Consider the following 17,530-nt stretch of genomic DNA (forward strand, 5'->3'; position numbering starts at 1 on the left):
TGTATTTACCCAGAATGCTCTGCTTCCTGATTTTGGAGCAGTCTCTAAACACCGAGATCACTTTATAGTACCGTCCTAGAAGCTTCAAACCAAAAATTAGAAATAACTCTTAGAATTTTGGTCACATGCTGTTTATTTTAATGTATCATATGTTGACGACATTAGTATGCTAATCTACTGTAAATTCTTCGTTCAAAACTGTACAAAGGACATATAAATGTTGATTTAAAGATGGCTGCTTACACTGTATTGACGCTAAGTCAAGCAGAAAGGCCTGAGTTTTTCACATATTGATGGTAAAACTATGTTTTTAGTTGTAAATTCATCCTTTGCTACAAATGATCAAGCGAATGCAAAATTAATACCTGTGTTACAGTATTTTAGAAAATAAAAGTTTATTTTCTTGTTTATTAATGAAACTAAATTGTTTATTTGCATTTCCTTATGAATTTCTAATATTGTATAAGATAATCCTAAGGATACCTTTTATGAAAGTGGTTAAAAGATAAATGTGCAGAATCAGCTAAATTTTAATTGACGATTAATCAATTAATTGTCAGAATAATAATTTACCAAACTAATCGTTGCATCCCTACAAGGAATCATTCCAGATGGTGACATTTTTTTTACTATGCATCTCGTCTGATATCTAATGTATTTTTAACCCATTTTTTGACTGATTGTCAAAATTACAGAATAATTGATTACTAAAATAATCGTTAGTTGCAGTTTATATATATGGAACCATGGCAAATACTGACAAATGTTGCTACTAATCTTTTGAGATTTTATGTATTTTTAACCTAAAACTAATATTTAGACACCGATTAAACAGCACATTAATCGATTAATTCAAATATTCATTAATGTTTTTTTTCTTTTACATTTTCCTCTCCAGATTTATTTTCCAGTTGAATCGTACACGAAATACAGTAAAAGGTGGGAAATCTGTACTATTTCTCATTGTCTATTTTGCTTACCAACACAAAACCCCGGCATTTTAACATTTTCAGACCCACTGCACGTGACATGACTAAGCTGCTTAAAATCAATTATTGGTGTTTATCTGCTCTCATGCACGTCTCTATTTGTAGGTCATGTTTTAATAAACTCTGCCTGCATCCTTTTGACCTCAATCATGTCACCATCTCCTCCTCCTTTGTGTCCCGGGGCTCCCAGTCACCTCTCCTTAAAGGAGGAGGCCACAGATCAATACGTTTGATGGGGAGGCAATAAGCAGCCCTATTAAGTGACAAAGGTTTACTCTGTAACAGCTGGGCTGGCGCGGGAGCCGAGCTTGTCTGACTAATGAATCGTGAAACAATCAGGCAGTAGCCATTTGTGTTTAGATCTGTAAATATGGCGCGGTACAAGTGCCAGACCATCGCTGGCACTCCAGCTGGGGCCACAGATGGTCTGGATTGAAGGCGAGGCGCAGGCAAACCGTTAGCTCCTCCGGCTCACACTGCACCGCACCTCTTCTGTCTCTGAGTGACAACTTCACTTTCGCACTAACTTACCCCACATAGGGAGCCAGGATCGGGTTTTTAAAAAAAGGAAAAAGTTAGAGGAAGGAGGCTGACAGCTCCTGAACCGGAGCCCAGACGATGAGCAGTCTCGCTGTTATCAGGCAGAGGGAACCAGGGGGTGAAAAGGGGGGGAGTGAACAGCCAGGCGACACAGAGGAGCATTGATGATCCTGCTATTTAAAGGCACCATCAACCTAATTAACCTTGGGATGCCTGCGACTCACTCTGAGGTGACCGGCCCCGCGTTGAAGGGGTGGAGGCCTCGTAAATCTCACAAATAGGAGGCGCTCGCTCGGATAGGAGGAACACAAGCTGGTCATTATTGGGAAGAGGATTGAAAATACTGTATGTAGCGTTCTTATCAGTGGAGTTGGGGAGTGGGTAATGTGGCGGAGGCTAACTGCAATTCATCCTGTGACAGCTGAGTAAACACAGAAACATTCAAACAGACAAATAAGACGACGTTTCAAAGAGCTTTTGTCATTTGCCTGCACAAATGATTGAAATAGAGGCAGGCTCTTGGGGAGGTGGGGGTGTCCTTGAAGACATAGAGCTATCAAAGAGATGAAAGGCTTATTTAATCTATTTCCAAGGTAAAATTATCTTCCGGCGTTTTTACTTTGCGCGTTTGGTCCGGTGAACGAGAACGCGGAACAAAGCCATTACGATGCCCTCAAGTCTATTAAACTGCATGACAGACGTTGTTTACAACCCCAACTGCTTCTGCGAGCGCCCCATTATCGCCGCATACTGATGCAGGCGTCAGCGGCGGGATTGGCCGTCATTATGGAGGGACGGCGGAGAGGCTCAGAGCAACATTTATCAGAGTTTACACAGGATTTGTAACCTGCTAATCAACGGCTGGCGGGTCGGAATTTTCAGAAGACGGTGTTTGCTCCAGGAGCAAAAGGCTGCTGCAGAAACCGAAGCTCTTCTGTAATAAAGATGCAGTTTTCATTTAATTAGAGGAGGTAATGCTTTGTGTATCTAAATTAAAAGCACCTTTGTGCAGCTGCTAAGAAGTAGAGTAGCACCAATGTTTGATAAACCAGTCGATATTTTCCCTTCAATCAGTTAAGACTTTCTCAAACCTTTTAAAGTTTAGGTTCTTTATAAAACATGAAGGTTTTCAGTAGAGGTGTGCCGATTGATCGGCCACCGATCATAATCGGCCGATTTCCGTGAAAAAATGTATGATCGCTGATCGCCGATCACGGTCTCTTGTTGCCGATCACACAAACCGATCACCTGCTTCTCATTTCGCAGCCTGTCTGTGCATCTGGTCTCCTCTTTCCTTCACTCTGCGCAAACGCACAGCAACAAATCCTAAGCGATGTGGAACTATAACGCACTGAGTGAATGAGGAAGTTTGCGTGTTGTGGCGGAAAATTGAAGCAGGTCAAAATGCATCAACACAACGAAGCTAATACGACATAAAAACAATGGAATACTTGACGGAGTTTGGCTACATCGAGGCTCACTGCAGTAAACATGGAGGATCAGATGGCAGGTAAAGCAGCGCACAGCTACAAACACTCACCCGGATTAGCATGACGGTCAGAAAGCTAAACAAATAACCCGCAAAATTATTTAAGTCTTGGAGCTGCGATGTAAGACGCTGGTTCTGCTCTCGCTGTTGAACCGCTGCTACGCTACAGGTAGTAATATTTCACAGACGGAGCGCCGCTTCTGCTCCACCTGGTAGTGACTCTCACACCAAACCTCTGCTTAAAGCTGCAGCATCTAACTTAAAAGAAATACATTTTACATACGTATTAATTTTTGGCAATGTTGAGAGGTTTAATTTTGGCTCTTTGCATTATTTAGCCTCTTCAGAGCCTCCATATGTTATCAGTCTGTTAAAGATAGTATTACTGATAGCAGTACAATTTGCACAATGCCCTTTTGTTTAGTTTTCTTCTTGGAAAAAGTTATTAAAAACAAGTTTTTGTCTAAATTAAGGTGAATTCATGGTTCCTTTTCCACATAATGCAACCGGTAGTGTTTATGATATATATATATTTAAAAAAAATCATGTGATTGATATCGGTGATCGGTATCGGCCCTCATGGGTGATTGGTATCGGCAGGAAAAAACCTGATCGGCACATCTCTAGTTTTCAGCATTTTTCTGAAAAAAATAAAATAACGAAAAACAAAACAAACAAAAACAAAACCCCGTCACATAGCAGCCAAAGCTGAGCTCCAGCATGTTTGATCAGCTGGTCTTACTGCTGTATGCGCTGTACATTAGCTGCTGGAAAAGTGTTTTGTTGTCGACAACCACTTGCTGCATTCTTGTTGGTTGTGCATGAGGCTCCACTTCTACTTTTCAAAGGTGTACAATTGTATAATTGCACAATAGGCAGAAAAATGACCAGACTAAAATCTCATTTGTGCAAAAAATTTAATATTTTGTGTAACCTATAGACCTATCCTAATCTGTACAATATAAGTCTAATAGGTCTTGGATAGTTTTAAATCTATTTAAAAACCAATATTAAACCAAGATTTTAATTTATTTATAAAAGTATTTATGTACTTTTACCTTTGTTGGAATTCTGTATTTTATGCTTTTTATCTGTTTTTTGTTTTATAATTTGCGTATTTACTAACCACCGTTGACTTGTTCACCATTTTGGTTAATGTCAATTTATTTATAAAGCACTTTAAAAACAGCTATGAATTGCACCAAAGTGGTGTACAATATTCTTAAAACCACAGATAAAAACAAGAATAAAACACAGTAAATTAAACAGACACACGGGACAGGTCAATTACAATGTCAGTGTTATGTAAACGCCAAAGAATAAAAATGAGTTTTAAGGAGTGATTTGAAGTGTTCAGGAATATGGACACTTATCAGTCTGTTTTGGTCCTTAAACCATGTGAGGTTAAAGGTGTCAGAACTGTTCAATTTGGGTTCAGGCCTTGCAGCCCAAAACTAGACCAGAGTTTCAACGTTGCAGAGGTAACTTCCACTAAACTAGCCCAAACGGACCAGAACCCAACATCCTGTAGAAGTTCTTTGGTGCAGGCAGAGAGCTTCACTTTCAGCTGACATTCAGATGCTCACATTAAACACAACGTCCAACCTGCTCGGGCGTCTGCTCTGCTCTGTGCTGAAGGGATATTTATGGGCGTCTAAATGTGGACGAGCACGTCTGCAGAGCCTTTCGTTTCACAGTGGTAATGAGACCCGGCCCAGACCCGCCGTCCTCCGCCCCCCCACACTAAATCCAAACCTCAGCAATGGAACTTTCTGCGCAACGTTAACTGTCACGACCCGCGGCGGCAGCGGATGGAAACGGCTTAACTAAACTGTCAGATCTAATAAAGCCAATAAAGGGTTCAGATAAATGTTTATTACATAGTGGGAAAAGATCATTTCTGGACAGAAATTGAGGATGACCTTTCTGGATAATTCCTTGCTGCCTTCCCCCCACCTCTCCACCCTTCTTCTGCCGGATGAATCACCGGCTTCTTTTTGTTTCACGGCTGATGGAGCCTTGCTGACGTGGGATTGTTAAAACCTTGCCAGCTCTCCTTTCTTTGTCTCTCCAATTACAGGAGCCCTCTGAAGGCCGTCTCGATGCACAGGCAGGGCCAGGCTGCTGAGCCTCAGTACAGATGGAGAGTTTTGCTCTAAATACAGTCTGAACCTCTGCAACAGTAGCTGTGTTTTCATTACAAATTCAAAAATACCTTATTAATCCCAAAGGGAAATTAAATGTTGTTGTAACTCATTCATTTAGATTCTTCAAAGAGTTATTATAGACTGTAATGGCTGTTGGCGGGAAAGGTCTCCTGCAGCAGTCTGTATTACAGTAAATCTGAAGAAGCCTCTGGCTGAAGATGCTCTGCCTTCCTAAGACAGTCTCATGAAGACGACGGTCAGGGTTGTCCATAATTTTCTTGATTTTATGAAAAATCCTTCTTTGCATAATCATCTGCAGAGGTTCCACAGAACCAGAACAGAACCCGTCTTCTTTATCAGGCTGTCGAGCCTTTTTAGGTCCTTGGCTCTGATGCTGCTGCCCCAGCAGAAGAAATGACGCTCTCAGCAACAGATTTATAGAAGATCTGCAGCATCTTGGTGCAAACCTTGAAGGATCTTAGCTTCCTCTAGTCCAGTTTGCTCTGTATTTCTTATAGATGGCAAAATCTTTTTTCAGCTGAATTATAGCTGCTCTCTCAAAGCAGCCTCTTGTCTCTGGACAGGGCGAGAAACTCCGGTTTTGGTTTCTCGGGCCCTACGATAGCTCCAGACTGACATTAAGTCGTTAGTCTGGAGCTTTTCACTCACTTGCCTTTTGCTCCGTTTGTCCTTGCTCCTGAGTGTCTTGATGGCGAACCTGAGTGCCTGGGTGAAAGCATCGCATACTAAGTCTCCTTGCTTCTCCACTGCCCTTTGGCAAAGAACTTGGTGAAACACACCATGCTGGCCAACGCCTGGCTGATAGTGGCCATCCTCAGCTTGGCCACCTTCAGCTTCTTCACATACTCCCCTGTCTTCTGTTCTTTCTTAAACCCTGCCGTCACCTGAGCGGCAACTGGAACCAGGAACTTCAGCCATCAACACACGATTGCCATCTGGGGGAGGACGGATGTGAGCACACAGACAACAGACACACAAAATGTTGGAGGCAGAGGGAATCTCTGTGCACAGCAGCCTTAAATGGCCTGCCGCAATGCCCGACGACAACAAGTCATGCCAAAGTTAGCCATGAATATTTACCTCTTGCTTGGCGTTTGTCATTTTTAATTTGTCTTTCAAGTGGGCCTTGTAGTGCTGGAGAAGGGGGTTGTCAGAGGCCGCTTTCTTGTACAGTCCCATCTCCTTTATGGACTTGCAGGCCCCCTGCTGAGTCCTGGAGCTGTCACAGACAAAACGCACAACAAAAACATCACAACGACAGCCCAGAACAAAGATTGCGAGAGACAATTACAGGATTGTCTCTCCTGTAATTGGAGAGACAATATCGCCATCGCTTGTGAGGGACTCACCTCTGCGAGCTTCCCAATTGCTCTTCATCCTCGCTTTTTGACTGGGACGACGACTCTTACACTATTGGCTCCTCTGCCCGGAGGAGCGGGCAGGTTTGTGGGCAACTGCTGCAGCTGCTGCCTCCCTCCTCAATCTCGACAGCTCATCATCATCTGGCGGGTTCAGAACTATGTATGAACTCGTCTTCCTGTAGTTGTTGGAGAAGACCGTACCTGCCCGTGGCATCTGGGCTTCACCTGCAGAGCTGACGGTAATCCCACCGACGGCCTTTTAGTGTCCACCTTTTCACTGAGTCCTTGGTTGCAGCAAGCTACTTCTTTCAGGCTGCCTTGGGTTCACCTGTCATGCACTGGTTGGCCAGATGAGTTCAGATATATTTTTGTGGGTTCTGGCATAACGGCCAATACACCACATGGTGGTCGGCTCTTCTGCAGTCCATGGCAGCAAAACGAAAGAGAGAAAGAAAAAAGCACAAGAGAAAAAGTAAATGACAAGGGCTTTAAAAACTGACGTACATCACGAGAGGTATGCATTAATAAAAATGTATGGAAAAAATAAGTTGCCATTACTTTGGGTTCGAAAAGGTTCAATCTGAAACTTCCTACACTTTATTCCAACACGGACTGGGCAGGCCTCTTCACAGGGCCACAGAGTCATGCAGAAAGTACTTACTCATGTGATCCAGGCATGGTGTTGCTCCAATGTCTACTATCTGGAAGAGAAAAATCCCGCCAGGAACCAAAACAATGGGGCTAAAAGAAGAACAAAATAAAAAAATAAAACCAAACAAACAAAAAACAAAGAATGAATCAAAACAGAAAACACAGTAAAAAATGGCTTGAACAATCAAAAGTCTATTTGTGGAGCACATTTCACATTTCAAAGTGCTTCACATCACAAAAAGAGCGAATGAAATATATTGACCGTTGAAATATTAGAACATGTGCTAATAGAAAAATAAGTGCAATTACATAGAAAAAATACAATATACACAATAATAATAAAAAAATCTTGCAATACAATTTTATTTTTATTAAATTTGATCAGTTTCTAGGGATTTTAACCAATTTTCAGTGAATTTACTGAGCTAACTGCCGAGCGCGTGCAGTTAGCTCCAATGCTCCCCTGTAGCATCGTGTAGCTCCAATGCTACACGACGCTACAGGGGATTTTCCCGGGCTTCAGCCGCTCACAACGGAAGCTTTCTGAGATTAAATAAAAAACAATTTACTATTCTGAATCGTGTATTTGGCAGAACTATTTTAACATCGTTTTTCCTACCGATTTCCAAGATTCTTCAGCAACCGTCAACTTTGAGCTCTCAAGCGTGTCTGACGCAATCTGAGCAAAATCTCAGTAACGCATTTTAAAGGGCGGGACAATCACCTTATTGGCTGATGTGAAATCAGACTGTGCCAGCTATTGGTTGTTTAATCCGCCACTAAAAGCACTCACTAAAGGCATATTTCACAGTTTTTAAAGATTTTTAGCTCGTTTTATCTATATTTACGAACATATCTATGAACTTATTTGTATTACTTTTTAACTCTTATTGTAGAATAAGACGTGAAATCTATTTATACTTTTTAATCTCATAGAAGATATTAAATCAACATGTATTTATTTTTTACCTGTGTTTTTGACACTGGGTTACACAACCACCTCCACTTCTCCCATGATGGAAGTAGGGTTTGACCTTTGACCTTGTTTTCTTGAAATCAACAATCATCTCCTATACGTTTACGTTTACGTTCAAAATGATTGATCCCACACCATGCCACATCGCACAAATGTGCGCAAAAATTTTGTTGGTACGCCGCTGATGTGGAAAAGACACAATTTTGCAATGTTAAAAGAATAAAGAATATGTCTTTTACATATTTGTTTAATGTGAGACAGAATCTATGAAAAGATCAACCTACTCCACTTCCTGAAAAAAATTACAGCTACTGACCAAAAACAACCAATCAGAGACAGGCGGGTCTTTGTGCTGACAATCAATAAGGAAAACCATGGACCTTACCGTTTCTGGGCGGAGCTTGGTAAGGTCCATTTATCTGCTGTCAGTGGTGGCTATGCTAACTAGACTGAGCATCAACAAAAAAGCTATGCTAATTGCAGCTTAGCACAGAGCAAATGGGAGAGAAGATGAGCAGCGCAACACGAGATTGTGATTGACAGCACTAAACCCCGCCTCCTGCGTCTGATTGGTTGTTTTAAATTAACATTGGGAGAAGGCAGAGGAGCTTGATTTTTCACAGATTATCTGCCTTATGCTACAATGTCACAACATGCTGATGGTGTCAACATATATATATATATATATATATATATATATATATATATATATATATATATATATATATATATATATATATATATATTATATATATATATATATATATATATACATATATTTCTTACAAAAGATACATAAGTTTTAAATTAAAATCACACATAAATACGTTTGTTCACGCGATAAGTCGATAACATGCAAAAACAAAATTACTTTTTTAAATTAGTGTGTTTCCATTAAGTAAATTTATTCACGAAATTGTCAATTATATGATCAATGGAAACGCAGCTAGTGACATAATTTTTGACACCTTGCAAATGTGTTTCCTCTTGAGTCTGATAAATATTCCTGTTTTCACGCTGGCCTTGCTTCCAGCATCTCCACAGTAAGAAAGAAAAAATAAATCTGGCCTTTCAGTGACAAGACATTGCACCTTCTTTACCACATAGTTGCCAGCATTGTTCTCTGGTTGTTGGAGGAAGAAGAAGCGCTCAGAGATGTAAACAATAAGCTGCTAAAGGAAATGAGCGTCAGACAGGCAGAGTTTGAGGGCAAACAAGACAGAAAGAGGATAAATTCACACACCATAGGTGTTGTGTTTGTCTTTGGAAACTCCTGCATGGCAGTTACATTTGGTGCCTTTGAGAAAAACAAAATATACCAGCTTAATTAATCTTGTTTGAGGTGTTTTTCATTTACCTCCTAAGGCAGCGATGTCCAAGCATTACTCGGAGCGCTAGAGTATTTTCAATTGAAAAATGTTTTCCACTTTAGGAAGATCCTTACCTCACTTGTGACTGGATCAACCCTGCTGAGAGCACACCAGGCATGATTTCAGGTTTCAGAATAAATAAGTAATTTAGCTTAAACCATTAATGCAGTGGTTCTTAACCTTTTTTGAGGTACCGAACCCCCCAGTTTCATATGCGCATTCACCGAACCCTTCTTATCTCCACCCCACTTCCCCCTCCCCCGACCGACACACAAAATACTTTGCGATATTCTGATGTGGTAATGTAATCATATTAGTTGTGTTACCACCCCACGCCACTAAAGGCAGTAGCAACCCTGAAAAGATGCGACTAAGGAGCAGATTTAGACTATAGAATTAGGTAAAAACTGTGAGTTTTGCTGAAGTAATTAAAGACACAAGTTCAAATCCATGTTGAGAGTGGAGCTCCTTCAATCAGGGCTCCTCCACAGCACTGATTGGCTAAGCAATGTAACGTGATCCTCTGATTGGCTAAGCAATGTGACGTGATCCTCTGATTGGCTAAGCAATGTAACGTGATCCTCTGGAGCAAGTGATGGCAAAGCGGGGCGCGTCATTACGACGTTACCTAGCAACCCCAGCCAAACCTAGCCTTGTAACCTAGCAACCCCAGCCAAGCCTAGCCTCGTAACCTAGCAACCCCAATGAAACTCCAGCTGGTTGGTCAGCTGGTTTTACCGCTGTATGCTCTATACAATGGATGCTTGAAAACACAAGTTTTATTGTTGACTTAGCATCCAGAAACCACTTGTTGCATTCATCTTGGTTGTGCAGGAAGCTTTACTTCTGCTTTTCAAAGACATACAGTTGTATAATTTGCAGCCATTTTCACAGGCGACAGCAGATTATGAGTTGGTTGGCATGGATAGCAGCTTGTTGGATTTAAAGTGTCAGGAGCCCCTAAGCAGCTAATTCTGAACTGAGTAGACTTTAAGCTCATTAGCTAAGAGTGATTTTGTCCAAAAAACTTACTGAACATGTTTTGTATAACTACATCTATCCTAACCTGATGTTCAAGGAAGCTTAATAAGTCATCTCGAAACAGGTTTGTTGTGGATGTTTCAAGGCTTTCCTTCATATTCTTGTGGAATTTGCCTCCTTTGTTTATCGACTTGTATTCTACGTTTTTCTTTTTCACACGCCCGCTGCAGCGCTAGAGTTTTACAAAGATGTTCTGCAGGGGTGGTTTGTGAAAACACACATTCCTGCAGCTATTGTTCCAGACTACATGCAGAAGGTTTCTTTGCCCACTTGTAACTTCCTCTGAAGTTGGCCAAGTGAGCCGAAGTGTGAACGTAGCAGCAAATGTTCTGGATTTGAGGTGTCTGTAAGAGTTTGTGTGTCACAATTCTTTCTGCTCAGATGAGGTCCCGCTCTCTGCTGTACGACGGGATGAACATGAGTTTCATCATGGAGTCTAAATCTGTCCTCACTGTGCTGTAAACCAAATATTTTCCCTTCTCCCTCATTGTTTTGAGCATGAAATCTCACAAAGTGTTTTCAACAAGAGCAGAAAAAGCCCAAACAAACTCTGATGTGTCCACGACTTTAGAAATCTCTACATCCTGATTATGCATCAATTCAGTTCAATCTGATTTCTTATGTTATTTTTTTCATGTCCTTTTATTACATTTATTTTCCATGTGGTTGATTTTTCAGTCTATTAATTAACTGAAGTTTTTTCTCAACGTATCAGAATTGAATATTTACTAAATGCATCAAAAACATTACGCATTTGATTTTTCCAAAAAATCAGATAAAGATTAGTGACGTATGTAGCACAGAGCTATAATAAATTATGACATTATTGTGCAGTGTATTCTTAATGTTTGTGCAATATTCTGTCACAAAATACTTTTTAATTTCTTACAATCAAACCTGAAAATAAATGGAAAAACAACCAGAAATCAAGAAAAAACTTCAGAATACCTTCAGAAAGCTTGAAAAACTGTTGAAGGAGCACTTTAAAAGATAAAGTCTGGCTCATTGAAAACCAAGTTATCACGATCTTTAAGATGGCTTGAACGTTTGTGCATTTAAAAATGCCTGCAGCCTGTTTTCTAACCTGCTAAGTAAAGTCCAAGTTTTCAAAGTCAAAAGATGTTTGGTCATTATTAATGCAGGAAGAGTGGAGGAGGTGGTGGGGACTTTATATTAAAAAACAACGTTAAATTCAAGGCTAACACACACACTGAATAAGACGAACTCATCAAATATGGATGACGACACGAAGCCCACAGCTCTCGGGTTCACAGCTGAGCAGATGTGGCGTGATGAGATCAGGTTATAGGCGGCTTCCTTACTGCCTGATCCCCGTTGTTTTCGCCCCGCGCCCCCCACCGGCCCCTCCTTGGCCTGTCCTCCCAGCTACATGTGGCACGGCGGCCCACTGCTTCCTGTGACAAGCCAAGCTGTCCACTGACCACTTCATTTTTGATCTTGGCAGGCAAAACTCGAGGCGTGGCGGCCTGTGTGTGTGTGTGTGTGTGTGTGTGTGTGTGTGTGTGTGTGTGTGTGTGTGTGTGTGTGCTTGCACACACTGCGATCAAGGGAACATCATCCAAGAAGAAGAGTTGCTTCCAAATGACCAAACACAGGCTGTTTGGTGAGTGTTTGCTTCGCCTCGTCTTTGTTTTCTCTCCGTCGTTCTTTCAGGAGTCCATCATCGTATCTGTTTGTCTTTCATTTCCTTGGTTGCCACGTCGTCATGCTGGCATTTGTATTTCTGTCATTCTTGGCTGTAATCCGTCCCATTTCTTTAAGAAGTGCTCCTGTGCCGTTCCTTCTTGTGTTAATTTCTTGGCTTTGTGTTTTACTTTCTTTAATTTGTTTAGTGAGGATTTATTTGTCTCTTTACCTTGTCTGTTGGGAGTCTGTCGTCTTCTTAATTTAGACATTATCCCTTAAATCTCTCTCATGCTCAAGATCTTCAAGTTTTCCATTGTTTTTGTTGCAGGTTTTATAAAGTTGCCTCTCTTTTTTATTTTGCTTCGGGTCAGTTTAAGCTAACGATATTCATTCATACTCAGTCATCCTGGACATAATAATCCTGTCCTCTAATAGAAGGAAACCGTTTCTTCGCTTAAAGGATTCCTTCTGACCACGGAAACATGAACCTGGCTGCAGGTTTCAGACAAATATTTTTGCACACTCTAGTTATAAGAGAAATTTGAATCATTGCACAACTTGTTAATATTTAATTGTGTAAAATAAGTCATTTTGAAAGCTTGTTTCGTAGGTTAATATTCATCCATTCCATAGGTGCCATTTATAAAGTTAGTCAAAAATTAACAGTTGGTATTATTCATTATTATTTTCAAAGTCATATTTTCACCATGTTATTCATTAATTTTTAATTCTTAGTTTCAAGCATATTTAGTTAACAAGCTAAATATTTATCTCCAAACAAAGAATTTAGCTCTGAGCTAAATATATAGCTATCAAGCTAACCTTGCTAATTTAACCTAAATTAAGTATTTTGTTCCAAACTAAATAGTCAGCAAGCTAAATATTTAGCTCTGAGCTAAATTTTAAACTCAATATTAAGTTAGAAAGCTAACCTTGCTAAATTGGCTAAATTAACCAAATGGTTAGCCAGCAAGCTAAAAATTTAGTTTGAAGCTAAATATTTGAAGCTTAGTATTTATCTCCAAACAAAATATTTAGATCTTTTAGCTAATTTAGCTGCTAATTTAGGGATATAACGAAATATTTATTTCCATACTAAATTTGTAGTCTGTAAGCTAAATATTTAATTTAAAGCTAAATACTTGAATCAGTGAATTCCTGAATAGAATGTATTTAAATGAAGTTTGATTGATAATACATCAGCTTTTTTCAAGGTCTTGTTTGTTCAGCTTATTTGCTTTTAGTGCATTCGTCACACCAGACGGTAACAGCTATGCTATGCGTCAACCTTTGTGTCATCTCTAAGTTTTCAGGTGACATCACGTTAAAAATTTCCTTCCTGGAGTTAAACAGCCGTTTTCTGTTTATTAAACTGTTGACATTTTTCATGATTTCAACTGAACAAACAACCAGTAGTCCCAGCAAAATCACATTTTCACATCTAGTTGTTCCCACTTTCATCTCCAACAATGTTCCAGGCTCTCCAGCTTCATCACTGCAGAGCCTGGAGTCTTGGTTTAGGCCAATTTTGGGGTGTTTGGGGTCAGGGATAAGAGGGTTTGATTGGGTTCTTCCACGCTGGGTTTCATGACCCTTGGAAATAGGAAAGCTTTATGTATGGGTGTGTGTGGATGCAGCAATCGCATGAGAGTATATGAGGCAGGAGGGCCTCACCAAGCCCATTAGATGTGCGCGCTCGCCTGTGAGATGTTGTATCACTTTAATTAGCAGGGGGTTGTGGGCCACGGCAGCGTTAGGAGATGGGGAGAAGGTTGATTGTGTTTTAGTCATTGCCTAAAGCTAGCTCCCCTCCCCCTCTGACCTCCACTGCCCCCACTGTAAAAATCTTCATCAACGTTTTCAGGAGGTTTTTCTCAAAGTGACAACATGACCATTGTTACGTTTTAAGCAAAAATATCTCATTGTTTTTGTTCTGTTCTATTCAAATACTTTAATTTACATTGCAATAAAAAAGACCCAGTTTTCATTTAACCACCCAAACATCTTTAATTGGGGCCTCATTTGCATTTCACACTCTTTAGGACCGCTGATTTAGCCATTTTGCCTCTGGCCTCAGCTGAATTTGAGAAAACTGGACAAATCTTAAACGCTGTCACACCTTCTGAATAAATTGCAAAATAATGAACATTTTAGATAATTACGACGAATCAGAGCAAGCTGAATGCACCCTGGCAGTCCGCCAGCCCCTGCAGACGGCCAGAGAGACGGCGCTGTGGAGATTGGGAGCGGGGATTTTTGGGGTAATTGGACTCACATTGTAGGAGCTAATGAAGTGATGCAATTGAAAAAGAATGGGTCTTTGCCATTGTCTTAGCAGTGATTCAACAGCTTGTAGCATTAGACAGTTTAAGCTAACGACAATAATTGCAGGACGTTTAAGAAAACAAGGCAGTTTACACGAGGATTTGTTTGCAGCCGACGTGCAATGAAGCAGGAAATGGAAACAGATGTTCATCATTTTGATGAACACCCAGAATGCTGGTTGATTTCAACTAATTTACGGTGAAATGGAACTCGTGTCGCCTTTTTCTTAAAACATGTTTGGCCTCATCTTTGGCTAAAAAACATGATTAAAAAGAACAAAGTCATTACTTTCATTATTGAACAATGAATTTTATTTTATTCCTTTTAAAGCTATAAGAATAGCTAAGGATGCTAATGCCACAACTATTAGAAAATGGGGGGGGGGGGGGGAATCACTTGGCTTTTATTAGCTCTCTTAAAGGGTGGTATGTTTTTCAGGCACATAATTATGTTATAGCATTCAAGGAAATGTGTTGTCTTCAATTGTACATACATTAAAAATAAAAACAAAACAAAAATATATATATATATATAAATATAAAAACAAACGAAATTTGATGCCTTTAAATGGGCTCTGTCTCTTTAAGAAGCTTCTGCTTCACACTAGCTGATGCTAGTCTGGAGGAGTTTTCATTGATTTTTGTGTTTCCCCAACCTCAATTCAAGAGTAGTACAAATTTACCCCCCCATTTCAGGCATCTCATCCTGATGGACAATTTATAATTTTCTATGGGAGATTTTTAAATCTTAAGCTGGAAATTTTGATCTAAAATGTTTCTCTTATTTCCTCTCATTTTATTTTCTTATGGTTTTTCGTCCATTTCATGAAAATATCCAACATCATCTACTAAAATACTAGAGTGCATCCACATTAAAGTCAGCAAAACATTCTTTTGGGGAGAAATAATGACTCCATAATCCATTCTACTTAAAGAGAATGAAATAAAAACAACAACAACTTGTTTTTCTTTTAATGCTTTGGACATATAATAATTTAGCTCATTTCTCTTTGAATTTTTTCTTGTGTATAATTAATATCTTGCATGTTTAAATTCAATAGTGAACAGGTGAAAAAAGAAAAAAAATATTTTAGTATTTTTAATAATAATAAAAACTGTGGCCCACAAGTACTTTGAATTTGGCAAATTTTGTCAAATTGTGGCCAAACAAAAAACTGCCTTAGAATTTATATTAAGTCAGAAAACCCAAACCTATTTGCTAATTTACTCAGATAAAATTCAACTTGTTCAGAGTTTGAATGGTGTCTGAGCCGCAGAGCTTGTTTTTCCCCAACAATTTCTCAACCACAGTTCCATTATTAGATGCCGTTTCCTGTGGAATAAAAACAGAAGTAAATGTCCAAAAGCCCTTTACATAGATCTCATCTTACACAGAGAGATTAATCGGACTAAAATAAACGTCACAATGATTTCACAGCAGAAAATCACCAGACAATTGTCCTGTAATAGCCGCTGTTGCGCACTGTGCTTTTTGCTGTTAGTGGTGTGGGCAATATGTGGAGGACGGGTCGACCTGCAGCTCTTTATGGCTACGATAAAAGTTTTACATGACGCCATTTCTTTCAATCCGCTCTGACAGGAAGGTTTCACCAAAATGCTTCCTGAAGTGCAGGAGGAGAAGGAATTAAACATAAAGAAGTGATATGATTTTCCTGCCCTTAGGTGGAGCATACCCTTGTAATAGGCCAAGGAAAATATAGACTTATGGAAAATGAAATGAGGCATGAATGACCATAAGCGTGAAGACAATTACACCCCTCGGAAATCGTATATTTGAAAAGATAATTTCCGGAGGAGTCCGCGCTCTCGGACCGGTGGAGGTTACAGTTTCTTCACTGAAAGCTTGAACTGTCCTTGAACTTGGGTTAAACTGGTGTGAGATGAGATGCGGCTATCTGCCCCTGCAACTGGTTATTTTACCTCCAGCTTTCTGCCTAATGCCACAATTACCCTGATCTATCGCTTCAGAACAAACACTTTCAAATTCAAGCATTTTCTAGGTAAGTTTTCAGACATCACACTTTGGAGATAAAAACAGCACAAATGAACTAAAAAAGACAGTTTCAGTTCACTATTTTATATAATATATATTTTTTGCTGTTATTAACAATATGTTATGGCATTCTATGCTGCAGGGACAAGACAAATTAAAATATAACAACATTTGATGTTTTGAAAAGTCTCTCACTGTACACCTGACTGGTCCAAGAACAAAACACTCATTTATACACTGCAAAAACACAAAATCCTACCAAGTATGTTTGGTCCAGTTTCTAGTTAACTAGAAATAAGACAAAACTAACATATAAGTAACCGTTCAGCAACATGTAGGAGTCAATAATTTGTTAATATTGATGAAAAAGTTTTAGTTCCACTGGTGGATAAATTCACTTATACATAAAGTATAAATGGATTTATACTTGGGAAAAATGTTATGTGAGTTTATACTGATATCAGTATCCTTATAGTTGCAGCTTCCGCCTCACAGAGCAGGTCTCCCTCAGAGAGCTCCTTCAGACTAGCCAGCAGCAATTAGCAAACACATAGTGGAACTGACCATCTGCTGAGCTCATAATATGAGCTGCTGCTCAGTGCAATGCAGGTAAAAACGTTTTTAAAGGGTTAATAAAGGAATGATGTTGTGTTTAATTCCTGGAGGCGGAGTTTCTGAAAGAACAGGAGTTTTTAAAGAGACAGAGGCCCAATTTCAAGGCGTTAAATTAGGAAGTTAAATTTATTTTAAATAATGTTTGAGATGTACAACATTTTAATAACTGAAGGTCTCATGGTTACTTGATTCTGCTATAATATGTGTTTGGAAAAATACATAACACTGCCCCTTTAAGGACTTTATATAGAATTCAAGCATTTTCCAAACCTTGAAAACACCTAATTAAAATTCAAACGTTTTCAAGGATTTCAAGCTCGTAGTCAAAAGGCTCAGACATGAAAG

General features: G+C 39.6%; 1 long non-coding RNA gene across 3 annotated transcripts; it reads right to left on the bottom strand.

The window, feature by feature from the left end:
- Positions 1-4,871: 4,871 nt before the first annotated feature.
- LOC103469813 (uncharacterized) lies at positions 4,872-8,736 on the bottom strand. Of its 3 annotated transcripts, XR_014088986.1 has the most exons (6): positions 7,818-8,736; positions 7,209-7,288; positions 6,773-6,964; positions 6,536-6,688; positions 6,267-6,405; positions 4,872-6,121 (listed from the first exon to the last, which is right to left on the bottom strand). It is a non-coding gene; the product is annotated as an uncharacterized LOC103469813 (long non-coding RNA). The 3 variants fall into 3 exon arrangements; XR_534404.3 differs by having other exon boundaries at positions 6,536-6,964; XR_534405.3 differs by having other exon boundaries at positions 6,536-6,964; positions 7,106-7,288.
- Between the last annotated feature and the right edge of the window lie 8,794 nt (positions 8,737-17,530).

This window comes from Poecilia reticulata, chromosome 9 (genome assembly GCF_904066995.2).
Source record: "Poecilia reticulata chromosome 9, P_reticulata-male-v2, whole genome shotgun sequence".
NCBI lineage: Eukaryota > Metazoa > Chordata > Actinopteri > Cyprinodontiformes > Poeciliidae > Poecilia > Poecilia reticulata.